Below are 18,848 nucleotides of genomic sequence, written 5' to 3' on the forward strand. Positions count from 1 at the left end.
ATACTGCGGTGTGGACATCTCTGTGCATATATGTTTGTGTGTTTCTGCAGGTATTATAAGAGAAATTCTTAGAAAAGGAATTTCTGGGTCATAGGGTATGCACATTTAAAACGTTGACAAAAATTGCCAAACTGCTCTCTAAAAATGTTGTGCAAATGCACCCTCACGTGTGGGTGGCAGACCCCTCTCCAAAACAGAGGCGTCAGTTGATTTAAAATGCTATCACTGTCACATGGGAACAATTTCATTGATGTGTAAACTTGGATTCACTCTAATCACAAGGCTGAGTGTATCTTCCCTCACTCGTGACCATGTGTAATTTATCTTCTGTCAATGGCATATTCATTCTGCAGTCACTGTAAAGCTGGGCACTGCAGACCAGCCATAAGGTCTGTGACAGCCACCCTTCTCTTGAAGCACTCACTCAGGGTTTCTGCTACTGCTGAGTACCCCGACTCAGCCCAAGAAAGCCCACCAGGAATCACAGCCTCCCCGCCAACCTGGGCAAGAGTGGGAATCCCACCCACTCATTATCCAGGGGTGTGACTAATTTGAACACATCTGGGGGTGCAACTCGCTGAAGCTTGGGCCAAAGCAGAGGACACCATGATAATCAAGAGGGATATAGGCCGGGCGCGGTGGCTCACGCCTGTAATCCTAGCACTCTGGGAGGCTGAGGCGGGAGGATCGCTCGAGGTCAGGATTTCGAGACCAGCCTGAGCAAGAGTGAGACCCCGTCTCTACTAAAAATAGAAAGAAATTAGCTGGAAAACTAAAAATATATAGAAAAAAATGATCCAGGCATGGTGGTGCATGCCTGTAGTCCCAGCTACTCAGGAGGCTGAGGCAGGAGGATTGCTTAAGCCCAGGAGTTTGAGGTTGCTGTGAGCTAGGAGAACGCCACGGCACTCTAGCCAGGGCAACAGAGCAAGACTCTGTCTCAAAAAAAAAAAAAAAAGGGGGGGATATGACACAATTGGAAACCACAGATTGGGTTGGAAAGATTATTAATATCTACCATTTTAAAAGGCAAATGACTCCAGCATCGTATTTTTAAGTAGATGAGTTCTACTTAGCCTTCAAAAATCAAAGAATTCCCTTGTTACAGGTATTGCTATTGGTTCTCCGGAGAAACAGAAGCAACAGATGGAGAGAGAGGTGGGCGGTGGGGGGGAGGGCTGCCGGGGAGCTCATTTTAAGGAGTTGCACGTCCAGAATCTGCAGCGTGGGCTGGCAGGCCAGAGACCCAGGGAAGACCGACGTTGCAGCTCAGGTCCAAAGGCCGGCAGAATTCCCTCTTTCTCAGGGAGGTCAGGCACTTGTTCTATTAAGGCCTTCAACTGCTTGGAAGAGGCCCGCTGCTGTGGTTTGAATGTCTGCCCCCTCCAAAACTGATGTTGAAACTCAGTCTTCAGTGTGGCAGTAGTCAGGAGGGGAGTATGTCATGAGGGCTCTGCTCTCACACATGGATTAATCTATTGGTGGATTAAGGGGTTAGTGGGTTCCACGGGAGGGGGACTGGTGGCTTTATAGGAGGAGGAAGAGACCTGAGCTGGCACCTTAGCCCACTCAGCCCCTCACCACGTCATGCCCTGCACCACGTCGGGTCTCTGCGGGGAGCCCCCCATCCCCCACCAGCAGGAAGGTCCTCACCCCTTGACCTTGGACTTCTCGGCGTCCAGACTGTAAGAAATAAACTCCTCTCCTGTGCAGACTACCCACCTCAGGCGTTCAGGTACAGCAGCAGAGAGCAGACCAGACGTCTGTCCACACCGTGGAAAGCAGTCTGCTCTGCTCACGGTCCCCTGATCCAAACTTTAACCTTGTCCTGTGAACATCCCTCGCCCAGCCAAGTTAATGCCACACATTAACCATCCCCTTACTGAAACAGTTCCAATCTACAGAAAACGTGGAAAACTCCGAAATCCATTTTTAAAAGCCGACATGACATTATTACCAAAACTTTATTAGGGTTTTGTAGGAAAGAAAGTAAAATAATAGGAGATTTCATATGTAAATACTGTTGTAAAAATTTTTCACATAAAATCTTGGCAAATTGAATACAATTCAGTGTATTAAGAAAATAGGGAAATATGAATAAGTAAAATTTGTTCCACCAACACAAGAACAGCTTAACTTTAGGAAATTGTCCGCGACACCCTCCACCAACAAATAAAGGAGACAAACCCACACTCTGTGTCCAGAGATCTCAAAGACATTTCACACAAGTGAATACGTAGTCCTGTTTTTTCAAAACTCTGTAAAAATAAGAACAAAAATACCTAAACATGATAAAGACTCCTTAGAACAGCATCATAAATCTGCGCCTACTCGAATGAGGAACCCAGGAACGCCCATCACACCTGTAACTGGCCGTCTGTTTGGCAATTCTGCTCGATCACCAAGACAAGAAAACTAAACACACAGTAAATCTATGGAAGCAAAGAGGCAAAATGATCTTCATTGGAGGACAATACCACTCTAGACCTAGAACACTCAAGATACTCTACAAAAAGCATTAGGCTTGACAAGAGAAGTCTGTAAGATGGCTGGATACAAGACAGACATACAAAATTCAGCAGCCTTCCCTTCGAGTATCTCAGCTCAGCTTCCCTGGGAAACAAACTCCGAGGCTCAGGTTTACCTGCGGCCACACCGCGATGGCGCGAGGTCGCAGGGCCGGGCGGGGCTGAGCACGCACAGTCGTGCAGAGGTGCCGGCAGGTGTCACGGTGCGGCAAGGGCCGCTGCCTGGACCTTGGCCTGGCCCTTGGCCTGGCCCTCAGCAAGGCGTCATGACGTCTCAGGATCTACACCCCTTCACGTCTCACGAAGGCACAGAGTGCGTAGCGGCCGATGCCTGTCTTTCCTCCAGGGACGCCGAGTTCTAGCATCTTTGCTCTCCGTTGGTCAGGACGTCCCGGCTCCCTCACTGACGTCACTTTTCATTATGACACCTGAACCCACCTTGCTCCTGACAGTTAGGTGCCACCAGCTGGGCTGTCTCATTTGGGGATCCTATCGGCCTCACTGTCACCAGGGAGCCCAGGCCTGTGACGGCAGCTCCCACTGTCATCCCAGGCCGGCAAGGAGGCCCCGCGGAGCTTCTCAATGACGCTGACACCCTCTCCCCAGCGTAGCCTTACTGCCCTGGCAAATTCAGTAGCCTCGGCAGCCACCCCACCCCAGGAACGGGGACCTACGGGGGTGCTGCCGTCCTACGTGGCATTTCCACTCTGCGTGCCCACGTCCCTGAGCCTTGACCTCCCTCCCAGCCCCTGCCCTGGCCGCTCCACAGCTCTACACAAGAGCCCCGTCTCCACACAAGGTCCGTACTCACAGGTGGCAGGAACTGGGATGTGGACATCTTGGGGGCGTTGCTCCACCTCCCCCCACCATCCTAGGAGCAAACTGGCACCACCTCCCGGATGCTGCCCAGGGTTACCCTGTGTGCCAGGAGGGCTCTCCCTTTCCAATAAGCTCTTTCTTATCCAACCTTCAAGTGCTGCTCCCCCCGCCCCAGTCCAGCCCCGCACATGCTCCCATCCCCCGCAGGCACAGGGTCTCAGGTCCTGCGGGGCCTTCGTTCGGGGCACGCTCTCCCTCCCCGCTCAGCAGCAGCTCACACTGACACTCAGCGCCACTGGTCTGGTCGTCAGCAGGGAGGTGGCGCAGACCCCTCCCCGGGGGCCGTGCATTCTCCTTGCAAAGCAAACCTATGAAGCACCTTCAGACAAGGCGTCATGGATTGACGGTGACCCCCTAAAAAGAAACGTTGAGGCCCTAACCTCTGGCACCTCAGAATGTGACCTCGTTTGGAGACAAGGCCTTTGCAGAGGTAATTAAGTTAAAAGAAGGCCCCAATCCAGCACAGCTGACCCATGTCCTTACGAAAGGGGAAAGCCAGAGACAGACATGCAGGCGGGCAGGATGCCATGCGAGGACGGAGGCGCCAGTCGGTGCGCTCACTCGCCGGCCAGTTCCAGTGCCAGCTCCGTCCAGAAACAGCCTCACGAACACGCCCAGAGCATGTCTAACCGAACACCCAGCACCCGTGGCCCAGGCAAGTTGACATATAAAATTAACCTTCGCACTCACGCCCAGCACAAACATAAACTCAATGTGTTGTTTTTGTTTTTGTTTTTTTGAGACAGAGTGTCACTGTGTTGCCTTGGCCCTGTCTCTCTAAACTGAGATCCACACTCATCGATCCTGCCCTAAGCAGGCCCTTCGTCACCGTCACCGCAGCCTGGCCCATGGCAAGGGAGGAGGGTGTGCGTGCAGACATGACCAATCACGCCCCAGGGAGAAAGCTCCACTTAGATACATGCAAGTAAGCGGCAAGGAAACAGTTTACACAGACGGAGGCCTCCAGGGAGAGGTGGAAGCTTGACTAGAGTCAGAGAAAGGTGTGGGTGGTCACCAGGAAAGAGGGGCCTGGCCACAATCCTCTCTGTGCCCCGAGGACACTTGTCTGATTTAGTCGGGTGCCCCGCACCCCAGGCCTGGCGCTCTCCCCCCGCCAGGAGCCAGATGACCCCACCCGCTGCTCTCAGAACTCAGAGGCAGCAGAAGGGACGTGGCAACAGTCCCAGCCGGATGAATGGTGGGGACGCACACCCTTAACGTGGCGCTTCCGTATCTCAGGAAACCGAGACAGGGACCAAAAATAAAAACTGCTATGCCTTATTATTAGAAGGCCAATTGCAAGCCATCGAATTTGTGCACATAGGCAAAGAAATTATTCCTGAAAAAAAGTGCAAATTGCTACTTCACTGCATGTAAAGGAACCACTAATTGCTTTCTGCAAACAATATTTATGCAAATGGTCCCGCACTCTGCAAAGCTGCACAGATTATGCGCCTGCATTTCCATTTGCCTCCACCCTCCTCTCCTCTCCGGGAGCCGAAGAACTGCCAGCAGGCGCCCCCCACAAACAGACTTTTCCCTCTGTGCTCCCGCGGGGCCCTCCCTGCCGCCTCCGCCCCGCCCGTTCCCCATCACCTCTGCCCCACCACTGCGTGTCCCTGAGTCCCGCCTTCCACACGTGAGTGTCCTGCTCCCAAGCATCCTCGAACCCCACGTGAACGTAAAGGCCTGAATGCCCACCCTGCAGTCAAAGCACCGGCTCCACCAGCACAGGGGACGCACAGTCCAGCAACTTAGCAGAACTATCTGCAAGGCACAGCCCATTCCTCTAATATGTAAAGACTTTCTGTAAATCAATAAGAGCAGGGCCACGCGTCAGTAGAATAAAATAGTCAAGGAAGATGAACAGTTGCAGAAAATAAAATCAACTGATTTTTGAACATGTGAAGAGAGTCTTAAAATCACTCGCAATCAACAAATGTGCCTTAAAACTACCCTGAGAGGACTTCTGAGCAGCCACAGAGAATGGCGGGTGCCGGGGTCTGCCTCAGCCCAAGGGTCCTCCTGACTTGTGCAGAGCAGCAGGACACCAGGACGGGATGTCCCAACCCGAAAACGGCAGCGAGCACAGACAGAGAACAAGCGATTCCTCTCAGTCTCCGCAATGGGCAGGAGCAATCCCAGAATAATTAAGGGGAAGAGAGGAAGGGACGCTGCAGGTGGGGGTGCGATTGTCCCCAAACCGCGGGGACGAGAGCGTCTGTCCTCTGTGCGAAAATGCCGGACGCGTGTCCTCACAGGTCAGCCCGCCGCAGCCGTGTGGACAGCACGCACTGTCTAAAGTGGCATCTTTCAAAGGCAGAGCTTCGAGGGAAGCAAAAAGCAAGAAAGCAGCGGGATGTGCTTTTTAGTAATCAGGTGGCGAAGGCCAAAACGGAGTAAAAGGGAGAAACTCTAAGTCCATTTAGCAAACTGCACTCTGCTACGCAGACGGAACAGGGCCCGAAGCACGGGCTCGTCGACCACCCAGATTCACAAAATGGTCTGGAGAAAATTGTCTGTTCAAAGCTCCTACAAAAACCAGAGAGTGAAATCAACATACCTCAGCTGGATAAAAAGTAAAATACAGCAGAACAAACGCGCGCCCACCGCCCCGACTGAACCCAACACGCTCGCAGGGGCAGGTGGGGCGTGGAATCCCGGCTCGAATCAGAAATTCAAAGCGTCAGAGCACAAGTGGGCAAGAGCGGGAGGAAATGAAAAGAGCTGTTGAAATCAGAAGAGAACGGGGAAAACACACAAAGTGATCTCAGAAATGACTAAATTATGAGACGCCCGAGTAAGAAAGGAAAGCAGAGCAGCAACCAAGAGAATGACAACGAGACCGTGAAGGGACTCACAGGCCACGGCGGAGGTGGGGGCCACGGCGGAGGTGGGGGCCACGGCGGAGGTGGTGGCCGCAGGACACAGCCGGGCGCGTCATCGCAGCCCCCGTGAGAAACAACAGGACGGCAATAGCGCGAGAAACCTTAGTCCCAGAAAATGTTCCAAAATTAAAAGACTTGACTCTACATATCAAAGGCCCCATCCCCACGGATGTCTGGGATAATTAACCAGAAATAGTCAACGCTGAGAAACTATCTAGTGAAACTACTAGGTTTCAAAGACAAAGCAAGACTTCCGAGAGCAACAGAGCTAGCCTGGCTTCAGACGTCTCAGAAGCAACACCACGCAGGCCGCGCGGGGCGACACTGTCAAAGCAACTGCAGGAAAGGCTTCGGCGTCCCTGCAAGGTTGCGGCTTCCTGAGCAAAAATTCCTGCTACCTGCGCGAAAGGCTAGCGGGAAGGCAAAGGAGGCTCGCAGATTTCGAACGGTGAACCAGGAGAGAGGTCTGCAGGCTCACCTCCCTTTGGGTGGGTGAGTAAATTCCAAAGCAGACAAAACCCAGAGCCATTTCTTCACACCCCAGAGAACTGTCGACTCGAGACTTTTCCCTTCTCATCTCAGAGAGAATTTTCTTCCATTAGAAAATAAGTTTCCTCTCCCTCTCACCCACAGATGTAGCAGCTCCTACAGGAAGCTCCAAGACTCATAACTTTGGAGTCCCTCCCTGGTGCAAAACTCACTTTTGCAGGGCAGGGTTCAGCTTGCCTGTTCCACTTTGTCCCCGGCGGGGGGTGGGTCACAGGGAACCAGTGCCAATGTATTTGTAAATTCGTAACGGGTCTTCCTCTAAGCCGGAAACCTTGCGCTCACTGTTAGAATGGAGTAAACAAGCACAGACACACAAATACATCGATATGCAACCAACTTCGCTTCCAGTACCAAGGCTATCGAAAACAATTTTAAACACGCAAGAACTTAGAAAACTCTGAATCATGAGCCTTTCTTGAGGAATCGACGAGCAGATTAACTTCATCCAACCCAAGAGACGACTGGCAGACCTCGGCAACAGGACCGTTGCTGGGGAAGAGGCTGAGAGACTGGGACACGGATGTCACGGACTGTGACAAGCAGGGACAGTGCAACTGAGAAAAACCAGACAGGAAGAGAGGGAGAGAGAAAACCAGGGCGAGCTCGCAGCTGCTGCACCACGGTCAGTGGGAGTCACAGTTACCGCAAAAACTAACCCACCAACAGCTAAGGTGTAAATGAGAGAGCAGGACGGGAAACCGAGGGCATTTAACAAGTACAGAGGAAATCATTAGGTAGAAACACAGACCCCTGAAAAACAACAAGAAAGAGCAAAGAGTGTCCCTCCCATAACAGATGGAACAATGTCCGCACAACTAGAAGCACTGTGACAGCTGACACAAGCACGCACGACTGTCTCGGTCCTTTCGGCTGCGGCAACAGAACACCTCAGCCCAGGCAACTGAGGTAAACAGAAACTCCCTCCTGGAAGCTGGGGAGTCCCAGATCGAGGCCCAGCAGATGTGCCGTCTGCGAGCGTTCCTTCCTCCGGGATGGTGCCTGCCACACGTGCCCACGTCGGGCAGGACAAACAGCTCCCCTGGCCTGTTACACTTCAAGGCACTGACCCCCTAGCCACCCCCAAAGGCCCTGTCTCTTAACACCACACCCTGGAGGTCAGGTTTCAACACGTGAGTCTGGGGGGAGGGACACAAACATTCAGGCCACACCAAGGCCACGCTGATAAACGTTCATGGGCTTGACTCACCTACCACAAGGAAAAGCTTCCCGCCTGGCTCACAAGCAACACGCAGTCACATGCTGCACGCAAGACACATCTGAAATAAAGTGATTCAAAACGCTGACACTGAAGGTTGGCAAAGGTCTACCAGGCACATAAAAGCAGTAAGAAAAGAGGTGGCGATTCTGCTACCAAGGAGAATTCAAGACAGAAAACACTGAACAGGAAAAAGCAGGACTTCTTAATGCAAAAAGACACAATTCCCAATAAAGATAAAATGGTTACGTAACAAACAGCTCAGCAACCACCCTTCTGAAGCAAAAGCGCAGAAAATACAAGAGTCACAGAAGCAAACAGAACACTCCGACACATCACTCCCGGAACAAGACAGATCAGACGAACCAAACTCCAGGTGGACTGGGTCACTCGTGTCCCCAGGGCGCAGACAGGAGGTGAAGGTACGTGTCAGGGTGGCACCTGGGACTGGGAGACGCACGTCTGATACAGTCTCCGCAACCCAGGGGGTGACTCGGGAGCAGAGGCCGTGCGAGACAGGGTCCCACAGGAGCAGGCTGGCCAGGTCCTCCTCCCCGGGCCGTAATCCTGTGCATTGCCTGGGGCTGCCCAGGAGGAACTTGGCTCCAACACTGGCAGGTCCCCGGGTGCCACAGCTGCAGGCTGTCAGCTAGCGGCTCTCCTAGCAGCTGAGCAACGAGATCCTTCTGGAAGGGAGAGCTGAGTGACACACCTCCACAGCTGCCACGTAAGGATACAGAAGATGTAAATAACATACCAAATCGGGTAGTGCTCATGTGTGTATTTTATATGTACACACATTTTATATGTACACACGCACACATACACACAGCCTGAAGCCTGGAGATGGACAGCGGTGACGGCTGCTGAACAGTGTGAATGTACTTCAATTAAGGCCACTGAACTGTTCGTTTAAGATGTTAAATGGTAAATTTTATGTTACTGTATTTTACCACACTAAAAGCTATGAATACGCTGAGGCCAGGTGTGGTGGCCCTGGCCTGTAGTCCCAGCACTTGGGGAGCCTGAGGTGGGAGGATGCCTGAGGCCAGGAGTCTGAGGCCGCAATTGAGACACAGCAGAGCCTGGGTGACAGGGCAAGGCCTTGTCTAACACACAAGAACTACACTGAGACACCACCTCATACTGACAACTAGAAAGCATGGCAACGCATTCTGTGTTGGCAAGGCTGTGGGGAAACAGTCACTCTTATAAATTACTCGTGGGTGGCCGGGCACAGTGGCTCACACCTGTAATCCCAGCACTCTGGGAGGCCGAGGCAGGAGGATCACTAGAGATCAGGAGTTCGAGACCAGCCTGAGCAAGAGTGAGACCCCGTCTCTACTAAAAATACAAAAAATTAGCCAGGCATGGTGGTGTGCACCTATAGTCCCAGCTACCTGGGAGGCTGAGGCAGGAGGATCGCTTGAGCCCAGGAGTTGGAGGTTGCTGTGAGCTAGGCTGACGCCACGGCACTCACTCTAGCCTGGGCAACTGCCAGACTCTGTCTAAATAAATAAATAAATAGATGGCTATAGTAAGAACTCAGGAGTCTATACTGAAATAAATAATGGAATGAATAATAAACAAATGTATAAACTAAAAAAATATTCAAAAGAAAACTATAGACATTAGAATTTTAAAAATCAATGGATAGATTCAGCAGACATTTAGACACAGCTGTAGAGAAAATCATCTGATAAAGATCTGAGAAATTTCCTGCATGCAGAATAGAGCAATGAAAAAATGGGACATGGAAAATAGAGTCAGGAAGGAAATAATGAGGTCTAACTTAGCTCTAATTAGAATTCCAGGAGAGAACAGAACGGACAATGTTTGAGGGCCGGCATGGAACTAAAGAAAGAGATGGATTCTGAGATGCATGAGTCAAAATAAGATCTGGCAAAATAAATAATCACACACCTACTATACCTCAGTGTAACTGCAGAACACGGTGACAAAGAGAAGGAATTAAGAGTAAACACAGAGAAAATCACAAGCATTAGTTTGCTAGGCATGCCATAATAAAACACCGGAGACTGGGTGACTTACAGAAATGTCCTTTCTCATAGTTCTGGAGGCTGGAAGTCCAAGATCAAGGTGTCAGGGGGTTGGTTTCCCCCAAGGCCTCTCTCCTTGCCTTGCAGACAGCCACCGGCTCCCCGTGCCTTCTTATGAGGATGCCAGTCACACTGGGTTAGGGCCCCACCCTGATGGCGTCACTTCTCACCGACAGCCTCTCAGCCAGGCATGATCACATTCTGGGGTACTGGGGACTGGGGCTTCAACATATAAATTGGGGGCCGGGCGCGGTGGCTCACGCCTGTAATCCTAGCACTCTGGGAGGCCGAGGTGGGCGGATCGTTTGAGCTCAGGAGTTCGAGACCAGCCTGAGCAAGAGCGAGACCCCATCTCTACTAAAAATAGAAAGAAATTATATGGACAGCTAAAAATATATATAGAAAAAATTAGCCGGGCATGGTGGCGCATGCCTGTAGTCCCAGCTACTCAGGAGGCTGAGATAGGAGGATCGCTTGAGCTCAGGAGTTTGAGGTTGCTGTGAGCTAGGCTAATGCCACGGCACTCACTCTAGCCTGGGCAACAGAGTGAGACTCTGTCTGAAAAAAAAAAAAAAAACATATAAACTGGGGAGAGGGGAGTAGACACAATTTATCCCATAACAGCAGAGAACCTACAATGAAACTAGACTTCAATGAAAGCAATGTTTCTTAACGGCAATGACCGAAGCCACAAGAAAGTAGGAAAATGTCTTCACAGTAGTAACAGAAAAATATCATCAACTTAGCATTTTATACCCAGCTAAATTACTAGTCAGGATTGGGAACTGAAATAAACCCCTTCAACAAACAAAAACTTAAAATTTAACATTCACATTCCTTCACTGAAAGAACCCCTGAAGAATATTCTTCAGAGAGAAAAAAATTAAAACCAGAGGAAGGAATGACATTCAAGAAGCAATAGTGGAGGGAAATACAAAATATGCAAATAAATCCAAACAAGATTCCTGTTAAATAATAATAATAATGAGCAGACATGAATGGAACAGAGAACAGAGAAGCAACAATAAAGAACTGACCCAAAACTGGATTTTCAAAAATAAAATAGTAAAACAAACTTGCCTGTGAATATCAATTTAGCTGCACCCCACAAGTTCTGATAAGTAGTCACTCAGATCTAAACATTTTCTAATTTCCTTTGTAATTGCCTCTTTGAAAATAAATTTTTTTATTTCACAATGATGGATTTTGACATTACCTTTTGTTTTTTATTTTGAAGTTTACTACAGTTTGACAAGAGAATGTGGCCTGTAAGACCCACTTTTTGGTATTTTCTAAATGTGGCTAATGTTTGTAAATGCCCCCTGGGTGCTTAATCAGAACGCGCAGCCTCTAACTGGGCAGTTTCCTGCACGTGTCCATTGGATTAAACGGCTTGACTGTGCTTGTCACATCTTTCCAATCCTGCTTCATTTCTATAATTGTTTATCAGTTACTTGTCAATACTCAGCATTTGAAATGTGACCAATCCAGTCTACAGCCGTGCCACCCTGAACACGCCTGATCTCGTCTGAAATGTGACCAGTCCAACTGGTGAGAGAAACTGAATTTTAATTTTTTGAGTATTCATTCTTTTTTATTATTTCTTTTAAATTTCGGAATATTACGGGCGTACAAATGTTTTGGTTAGATGGATTGCTTTTGTAAAGCTTGAGTCAAAGCTGTAAGTGTGCCCATCACCCAGACAGTGTACCTTGGATGCGATTTCACCCACCTCCTCCTCCCCACTCCCACCTGCTTGATTTCCGTTGAGCTTTACTTCCATCTGTGCTCATGAGTGCTGATTGGTTAGTTCCAATTTAATAGTGAGTACATGTGGTGTTTGTTTTTCCATTACTGCTATAGTTTACTTAGGAGAATGGTCTCCAGTTCCATCTAGGTTGTTACAAAAGGTATTAATTCATCATTTTTATGGCTAAGTAGCACTCCATGGTATACACATACCACATTTTACTAATCCATTCATGAATTGATGAGCACTTGGGTTGATTCCACATCTTCACAATTGTGAACTGTGCTGCAATAAACATTCAAGTGCAAGTGTCTTTTTGGTAAAATGGCTTTTTTTCCTTTGGGTAAATACCCAGTAGTTGGATTGCTAGATCAAATGATAGGTCTACCTTTAGTTCTTTGAGGAATCTCCATACTATTTTCCATAGAGGTTGTACTAGTTTACAGTCCCACCAACAGTGTATAAGTGTTCCTTTCTCTCCACATACACACCAGCATCTGTTGTTTTGGGACTTTTTGATAAAAGCCATTCTCACAGAAGTTAGGTGGCATCTCATTGTGGTTTTGATTAACATTTCCTTCTTAATTAGAGACATTGAGCATTTTTTCATGTTTATTGGCCATTAGTCTATCTTCTTTTGAAAAGCCTCTGTTAATGTCTTTTACCCAATTTTTAATAGGGTTGTTTGATTTTTTATTTGCTGATTTGCTTGAGTTCTTTGCAGATTATGGTTATTAGCCCTTTATCAAATGTATAGTATGCAAATGTTTTCTCCCATTCTTTAGGTTGTCTATTTGCTCTGTCGATTGTTGACTTGGCTGTGCAGAAGTTTTTTAATTCAATCCAGTCCCATTTATTAATTTTTGTTGTAGCTGTGATTGCCATTGGGGTCTTCTTCATAAATTCTTTGCCTAGGCCAAAATCTAGAAGAGTTTTTCCAATATTTTCTTCTAGAATTCTTATAGTTTTATGTCTTAGGTTTAAGGCTGTCTTCCATCTTGAGATAAATTGTGAGAGGTGAAAGATAAGAACCCTGTTCCAGTCTTCTACGTGTGGCTGTCCAATTTTCCCAGCACCATTTATTGAATAGGGGTTCTTTCCCCCAGTGTATATTGTTGCCTGCCTTGTCAAAGATCAGATGGCAATATGTGGGTGGTTTTACATCTGGGTTCTCTGTTCTGTTCCATTGGTCTATGTCTCTATTTTTGTGCCACTACCATGCTGTTTGGGTTACTATAGCCTTGTAGTATAGCTTGAAGTCTAGTAAAGTGATGCCTCCTAATTTTGTCCTTTTGCTTAAGGTTGGTTTGGCTATTTGGGCTCTTTTCTGGTTCCACACGAAGTATAGGATTATTTTTCTAGATCTGTGAAAAATGACATTAGTATTTTGATGGGGATTGCATTGAATCTATAAATGATTTTGGGTAGTATGGACATTTTAGCAATGTTGATTCTGCTGATCCACAGGCATGATGTTTTTCCATTTGTTTACCTCCTCTGCAATTTCCTTCCTCGGTGATTTGCAGTTCTCCTTGTAGAGGTCTTTCACCTCCTAGGCTAAATATATTCCTAGGTATTTTATTTTCTTTGCTGCTATTGTGAAAGGTATTAAGTCTTTGATTTGATTCTCAGCCTGACTCTTGCTGGTGTATAGGAATGCTACTTACTTGTGTATGATGATCTTGTAACCTAAGACTTTGCTGAATTCATTTATCATTTCCAGTGGTCACTTAGCAGAATCTTTGGGGTTTTCTAGATATAAGATCATAGCATCAGCAAAGAGTGATAGTTTGACCTCCTCTTTCCCCATTTGGATACTCTTGATTTCCTTCTCTTGCCTGATTGCTCTGGCTAGGACTTCCAGCACTACATTGAACAAAAGTGGTGACAGTGGGCATCCTTGTCTTGTTCCAGTTCTAAGTGGGAATGCTTTCAAGTTTTCTCCTTTCAGTATGATATTGGCTGTGGGTTTGTCATATATGGCTTTTATAATTTTGAGATACATTCCATATATGACTATTTTCTTAAGAGTTCTTATCATAAAAGGGTGCTGAATTTTGTGGAATGCTTGTTCAGCATCTATTGAGTTGATCATATGATCTTTCTTTTTGGTTCTGTTTATGTGGTGAATCACACTTATGGATTTATGTATGCTGAACTATCCTTGCATCCTGGAATGAAGCCCACTTGGTTACGGTGGATTATTTTTTTAATGTACTGCTGAATTTGGTTTGCTAGAATTTTATTTAGAATTTTTGCATCTACATTCATAGGGGAAATTGGTCTATAGCTTTCTTTTTTTGTCATGTCCATTCCTAGCTCTGGTATCAAGGTGGTACTGGCTTTGTAGAATGAGTTGGGGAGGATCCCTTCCTTCTTGATGTTATAGAATAATTTCTGCAGTATGGGCACCAATTCTTCTTGTAGGTCTGATAAAATTCAGATGTGAAACCATCTGGTACTGGAATTTTTTGTTGGAAGACTTTTTATTGCTGTTTCAATTTCATTGCTCATTATTGGTTTATTCAGTTCTGTTTCTTCCTGATTGAGCCTTGGAAGGTTGTGTGTTTCCAAGAATTTGTCCATTTCCTCAACATTTTCAAGTTTATGTGCATAGAGATTTTCAGAGGATTCAGAGATATTTTGTATTTCTGTGGCATCAATTGTAATATATCCTTTTTCATTTCTGACTGAGCTTATTTGGGTCCTTTCTTTTCTGTTTATGTTTAATCTAGTGAGCGGTCTATCGATTTTGTTTATCTTTTCAAAGAACCAACTTTTTGTTTCATTAACCTTCTGTATAATTCTTTTGTTTTCAATTTCATTTAGTTCTGCTTTGACCTTAGTTGTTTATTTTCATCTGTTGGGTTTGGGTTTGGTTTGCTCTTCCTTTTCTAATTCCTTTAGATGATTCATTAGATTGTTGATTTGTGATCTTTCTGTCTTTTTGACGTAGGCACTAAAAGCTATGAATTTTCCCCTTAGGACTGCTTTTGCTGAATCCCATAGATTTTTGATAACTTGTGTACCCGTTGTCATGTAGTTCCAGTAATCTTTTTATTTCCATCTTAATTTCCTCCTTGACCCAATAATCGTCCAGCAGTAGGTTTTTTAAATTCAATGACTGTGTAGAGTTGAGTGCTTGTATCAGAGTTGATTTCTAGTTTTATTCTGCTGTGGTCTAAGACACGTGGCATAATTTCTAATTTTTTTAATTTGGTGAGACATGTTTTGTGGTCTAAAATGTGATCAATCATAGAAAACATTCTATGATTCTAAGAAGAATGTATATTCAGTAGTTTTGGGGTAGATTGTTCTGTAAATGTACATTAGGCCCATTTGTTCTAGAGTCCTGTTTAAGTCTAGAGTTTCTCTGTTCATTTTCTGCCTGGAGGATCTCTCCAGTTCTGTCAATGGGGTATTGAAGTCCCCGGCTATTACGATGCTGCTGTTTATCACTTTGTTTAGGTCTACTGGGTTTGCTTTATGAATCTGGGAACACCTGTGTTGGGAACATAAACATTTAGGATTGTTATGTCTTCTTGTTGAATTGCTCCCTTTACCATTATATAATGACCATCTTTGTCTCTCTTCACTATTACTGATTTGAAGTTTATGTTGTCTGATGAAAATGTCTACACCAGTTTTCTTTTTATTTTGATTTGCATGGAGTATTTTTTTCCATCCCTTCACCATGAGTCTGAATGAGCCCTTGTGGGTTAGATGTCTTTCCTGGAGACAACAGCTACTCAGCTTGAATTTTTTTATCCATTCAGCCAGCCTGTGTCTCTTGAGTGGGGAATGCAAGCCATTCATGTTTACAGGAAGAATAGATAAGTGGGATGCATTTCTGTTCATCCTGCTGGGTAGAACTTTATTGCTTTTTTTTATGTTTTGAGCCATTGTGGTACATGGGCTCTGAGCTTTAGCTTTTGGGCAATTTTACACTGGTGGGTGTCTACTGTGCTGATCAGTGTATAATGCAGGTCTGAGTACTTCCTGCAGGGCAGGTCTGGTCTTGACAAATTCCCTTAGTTTGCTTGTCTGAGAAAGTCTTTATTTCTCATTCTTAAAAGAAACTTAGCTTTTCAGGATACAAAATTATATGCTGGCCGTTATTGTATTTAAGAAGACTGAGAATGGGGGCCCTGTCCCTTCTGGCTTGTAAGGTCTTGGTTGAGAAGTCTGCAGTTAGCCTGATGGGTTTTCCTTTGTAAGTTACCTGATGTTTTTGCCTTACGGTTCGCGGGAGTTTCTCCATTGTGTTAACTTCGGCCAGTCTGATGACCGTGTCATGGTGATTGCCTCTTTGCGATGAATCTCCCAGGTGTTCGTTGAGCTTCTTGTAGCTGAATATCTAAATTTCCAGCAAGACCAGGGAAGTTTTCCTCAATTATTCCCTCAAATATGTTTTCCAAACCTTGTATGTTTTCTTCTTCCCCCTCAGAAATGCCTATGATTCTTAGGTTTAGCCTGTTTATATAATCCCATATTTCTTGTAGGCTTTGTTCATTCCTCTTATTTCTGTTCTTCATCTTTGACTTAATTCAAAGGTGTTGTCTTCAAGCTCTGAGATTCTTCTGCCTGACCTAGCCTATTCTTAAAACTTTCCACTGTGTTTTGTATTTCCTTGAATTTTTCATTTCCAGTTCTATTTTATTTTTTTTAATAATTCAGTTTCTTTGGTGAATTTTTCATTCATTTCCTGTTTTGTTTTTGTGGTTTGTGTCGGTTTTCCATTTTTTCTTGTATTTCATTAAGCTTACTTATAATTCATACTTGGAATTACCTGTCAATTCAATATTTTCATTTTTGTTAGTATCCATTGGTAAAGAGTTATTGTTTTCTTTAGGGGTGTCCTTTCACTCTTATTTTTCATACTTCCAGAGTTCTTGTGCCAATTCCTTCTCATCTGGCCTCTTGATTGAGTCCTGGGGGTGGTAGACTTGGCTTGCAGACCTGTCTCTGAGTCCCCAAAGATCAATCCCTGATCGTGCCAGGGAGAGGAATGCTGGTCCCAAGTTGCCTATGGGTGTTCACGTTTAAAGATTCTCTCAGGTTGCCTCTGACCTGCTGTCTTCACCTATTCCCAGCACTGTGAATTGTGTTGGGTCCCCCAGCTTAATCTCCGGGATGGCAGGTGGTTCTTGGGAGCATGAATCAGCCACGCCCTGTTTGCTTGAGTTGAAAGGCATTATGATGGCTATTGAGTTGTTCCCCCCCCCACACCCCGCCATTGGTTGACGTTTGTGTGACAGAGCCAGTTGCCGAGATATTCTTTTGTGCCCACGGTAAGCTCTGGTTCCCCAGGTGGGGTAGTTGAGTGCCCCAAGCTTCAGGGGGACCCTGTAGCTCCCAGGTGGTCGCTTGATCTCTACTCCCACTGAGGTGGGGGAGGAGCCAGGCAGGCCACGGCTGGCTGTGGGACCCTGAAAGGCTTTGCAAAGCCTCAGCCAGCCTCAGAAGTTCTTTTCTGGCCCCTAAGGGGAGCCGCTGGTAGGAGCATCAGGACAAGCTCTCCAAACCAGGAGGGGCTGTTCACGAAGGAGGGGCCTGAGCTCTTGAGGGTTAAGGCCAGGGGCTGGGGTCTTCAGCCCTTGTCCAGCAGCGCGATTCTTCTGCAGGGAGGGGTGAGTGCTCTCCCAAATTGCTCCTCTTTGGACCCCACAGCACACTTCCATCAGTGGAGTCCACGTGTGCTCCCCCACCACCCGAGCCCAGCTCTCAAACCTCCCCCCAGTCTGTGGGGCTGACCCAGCAGTGTGTGTCTCCGCGGAATGGCAGCAGGCAAGGAGTTCCGTGTTTGTGCAACCCTGTTCCACTACAGGTCCTCAAAGGAAGAGGAGTTGGCCCCTCTATCTGTGGGGACCTCAGCCAAGAGTGTGCTCCCAGTGGAGAGAAGTGGCCACTCGTAGTGGAGGATCCAGGGTGGGGTCTTGGGCCCAGGTGCAGCACTGGGATCTTCCGATGGTTTCCCAGGCCTGGCAGAAGCTCCAGAGACACAGAGGCGGAGCCTCAGGCTGTGACGTGTGAGCCTCAGAGCCATAACTGCGGAGGGCCTCAGAGCCAGGAGCAGGGCTGTGGGTGAAACAGGCTGATCCAGCCTGGGGGGAGGGAGGTCAGGGCTGAGCAGGCAGCTGGCAGCTGGGACGTGGTGGGCAGTCGGGGCTGAGCAGGTGGTGAGCTATTCCACAGGCCGCAATGGTGGCCAGGCTGGCCATGGAAATGGTAGCAGACCAGGGCCTGCTGGTCAAGCTGCTCCCTGACTTGGCCTGAGTCCCTGCAGTGCCCCGAGCAGCAGCCCCACAGTGGGAGACAGCAGTGCTGCCAGGGCCAGCTCTGGTGACAAGCTCACAGCCACCAGATCCCACCTGCTATCCTGACACCGCTGGTATCTACATAGGGTCCCAACCACACAGTGGACCCTGCAAAGCAGCTTTCCCTGGAGCCCAGGCCTTGGTCATCACTCCGAAGTCTGGCTGGCATGACCACTGTCTTCCCAGCTCAGAACCAGCCCTCGCTGGCCTCTGCCTGGTCCTTGACAAATTCAGCCTAATCTGTCTTCCCTCCTGTGGCCTGTTAGAGGCTCCAGAGACTGGCACTGATTAAATGACTATAATAGACAACATACATCTCCTGTTGGGGACCACAAACCCCAGGCCACCTCCTAGGGCTGGGAGGCAGAGACAGACGGGAAGGCCCGGGGGCCAGCTCCAAGCCTGCCTGAGGAGCTGACCAGGAGCTCTGTCCACACGAGGCAGCTACCACGTTACCCACTCACCTGGCCACACTGAGGTGAGTGACCGGTCCCAGAAGGCAGATGGGGTCCCTGTGTCATGTCTCCCAAATCCCACCAACCTGGGCCGGGACTGAGACCTGCCCCTTCTCTCCAACCCACCCAGGACCTCAACCGAGCTGCTGCCCAGGGTCCTGCTGTGTGTGGCAGAGGCCGGCCCAGCCTGTCCACCCACTTACCTA

Source organism: Eulemur rufifrons, chromosome 2 (genome assembly GCF_041146395.1).
Source record: "Eulemur rufifrons isolate Redbay chromosome 2, OSU_ERuf_1, whole genome shotgun sequence".
NCBI lineage: Eukaryota > Metazoa > Chordata > Mammalia > Primates > Lemuridae > Eulemur > Eulemur rufifrons.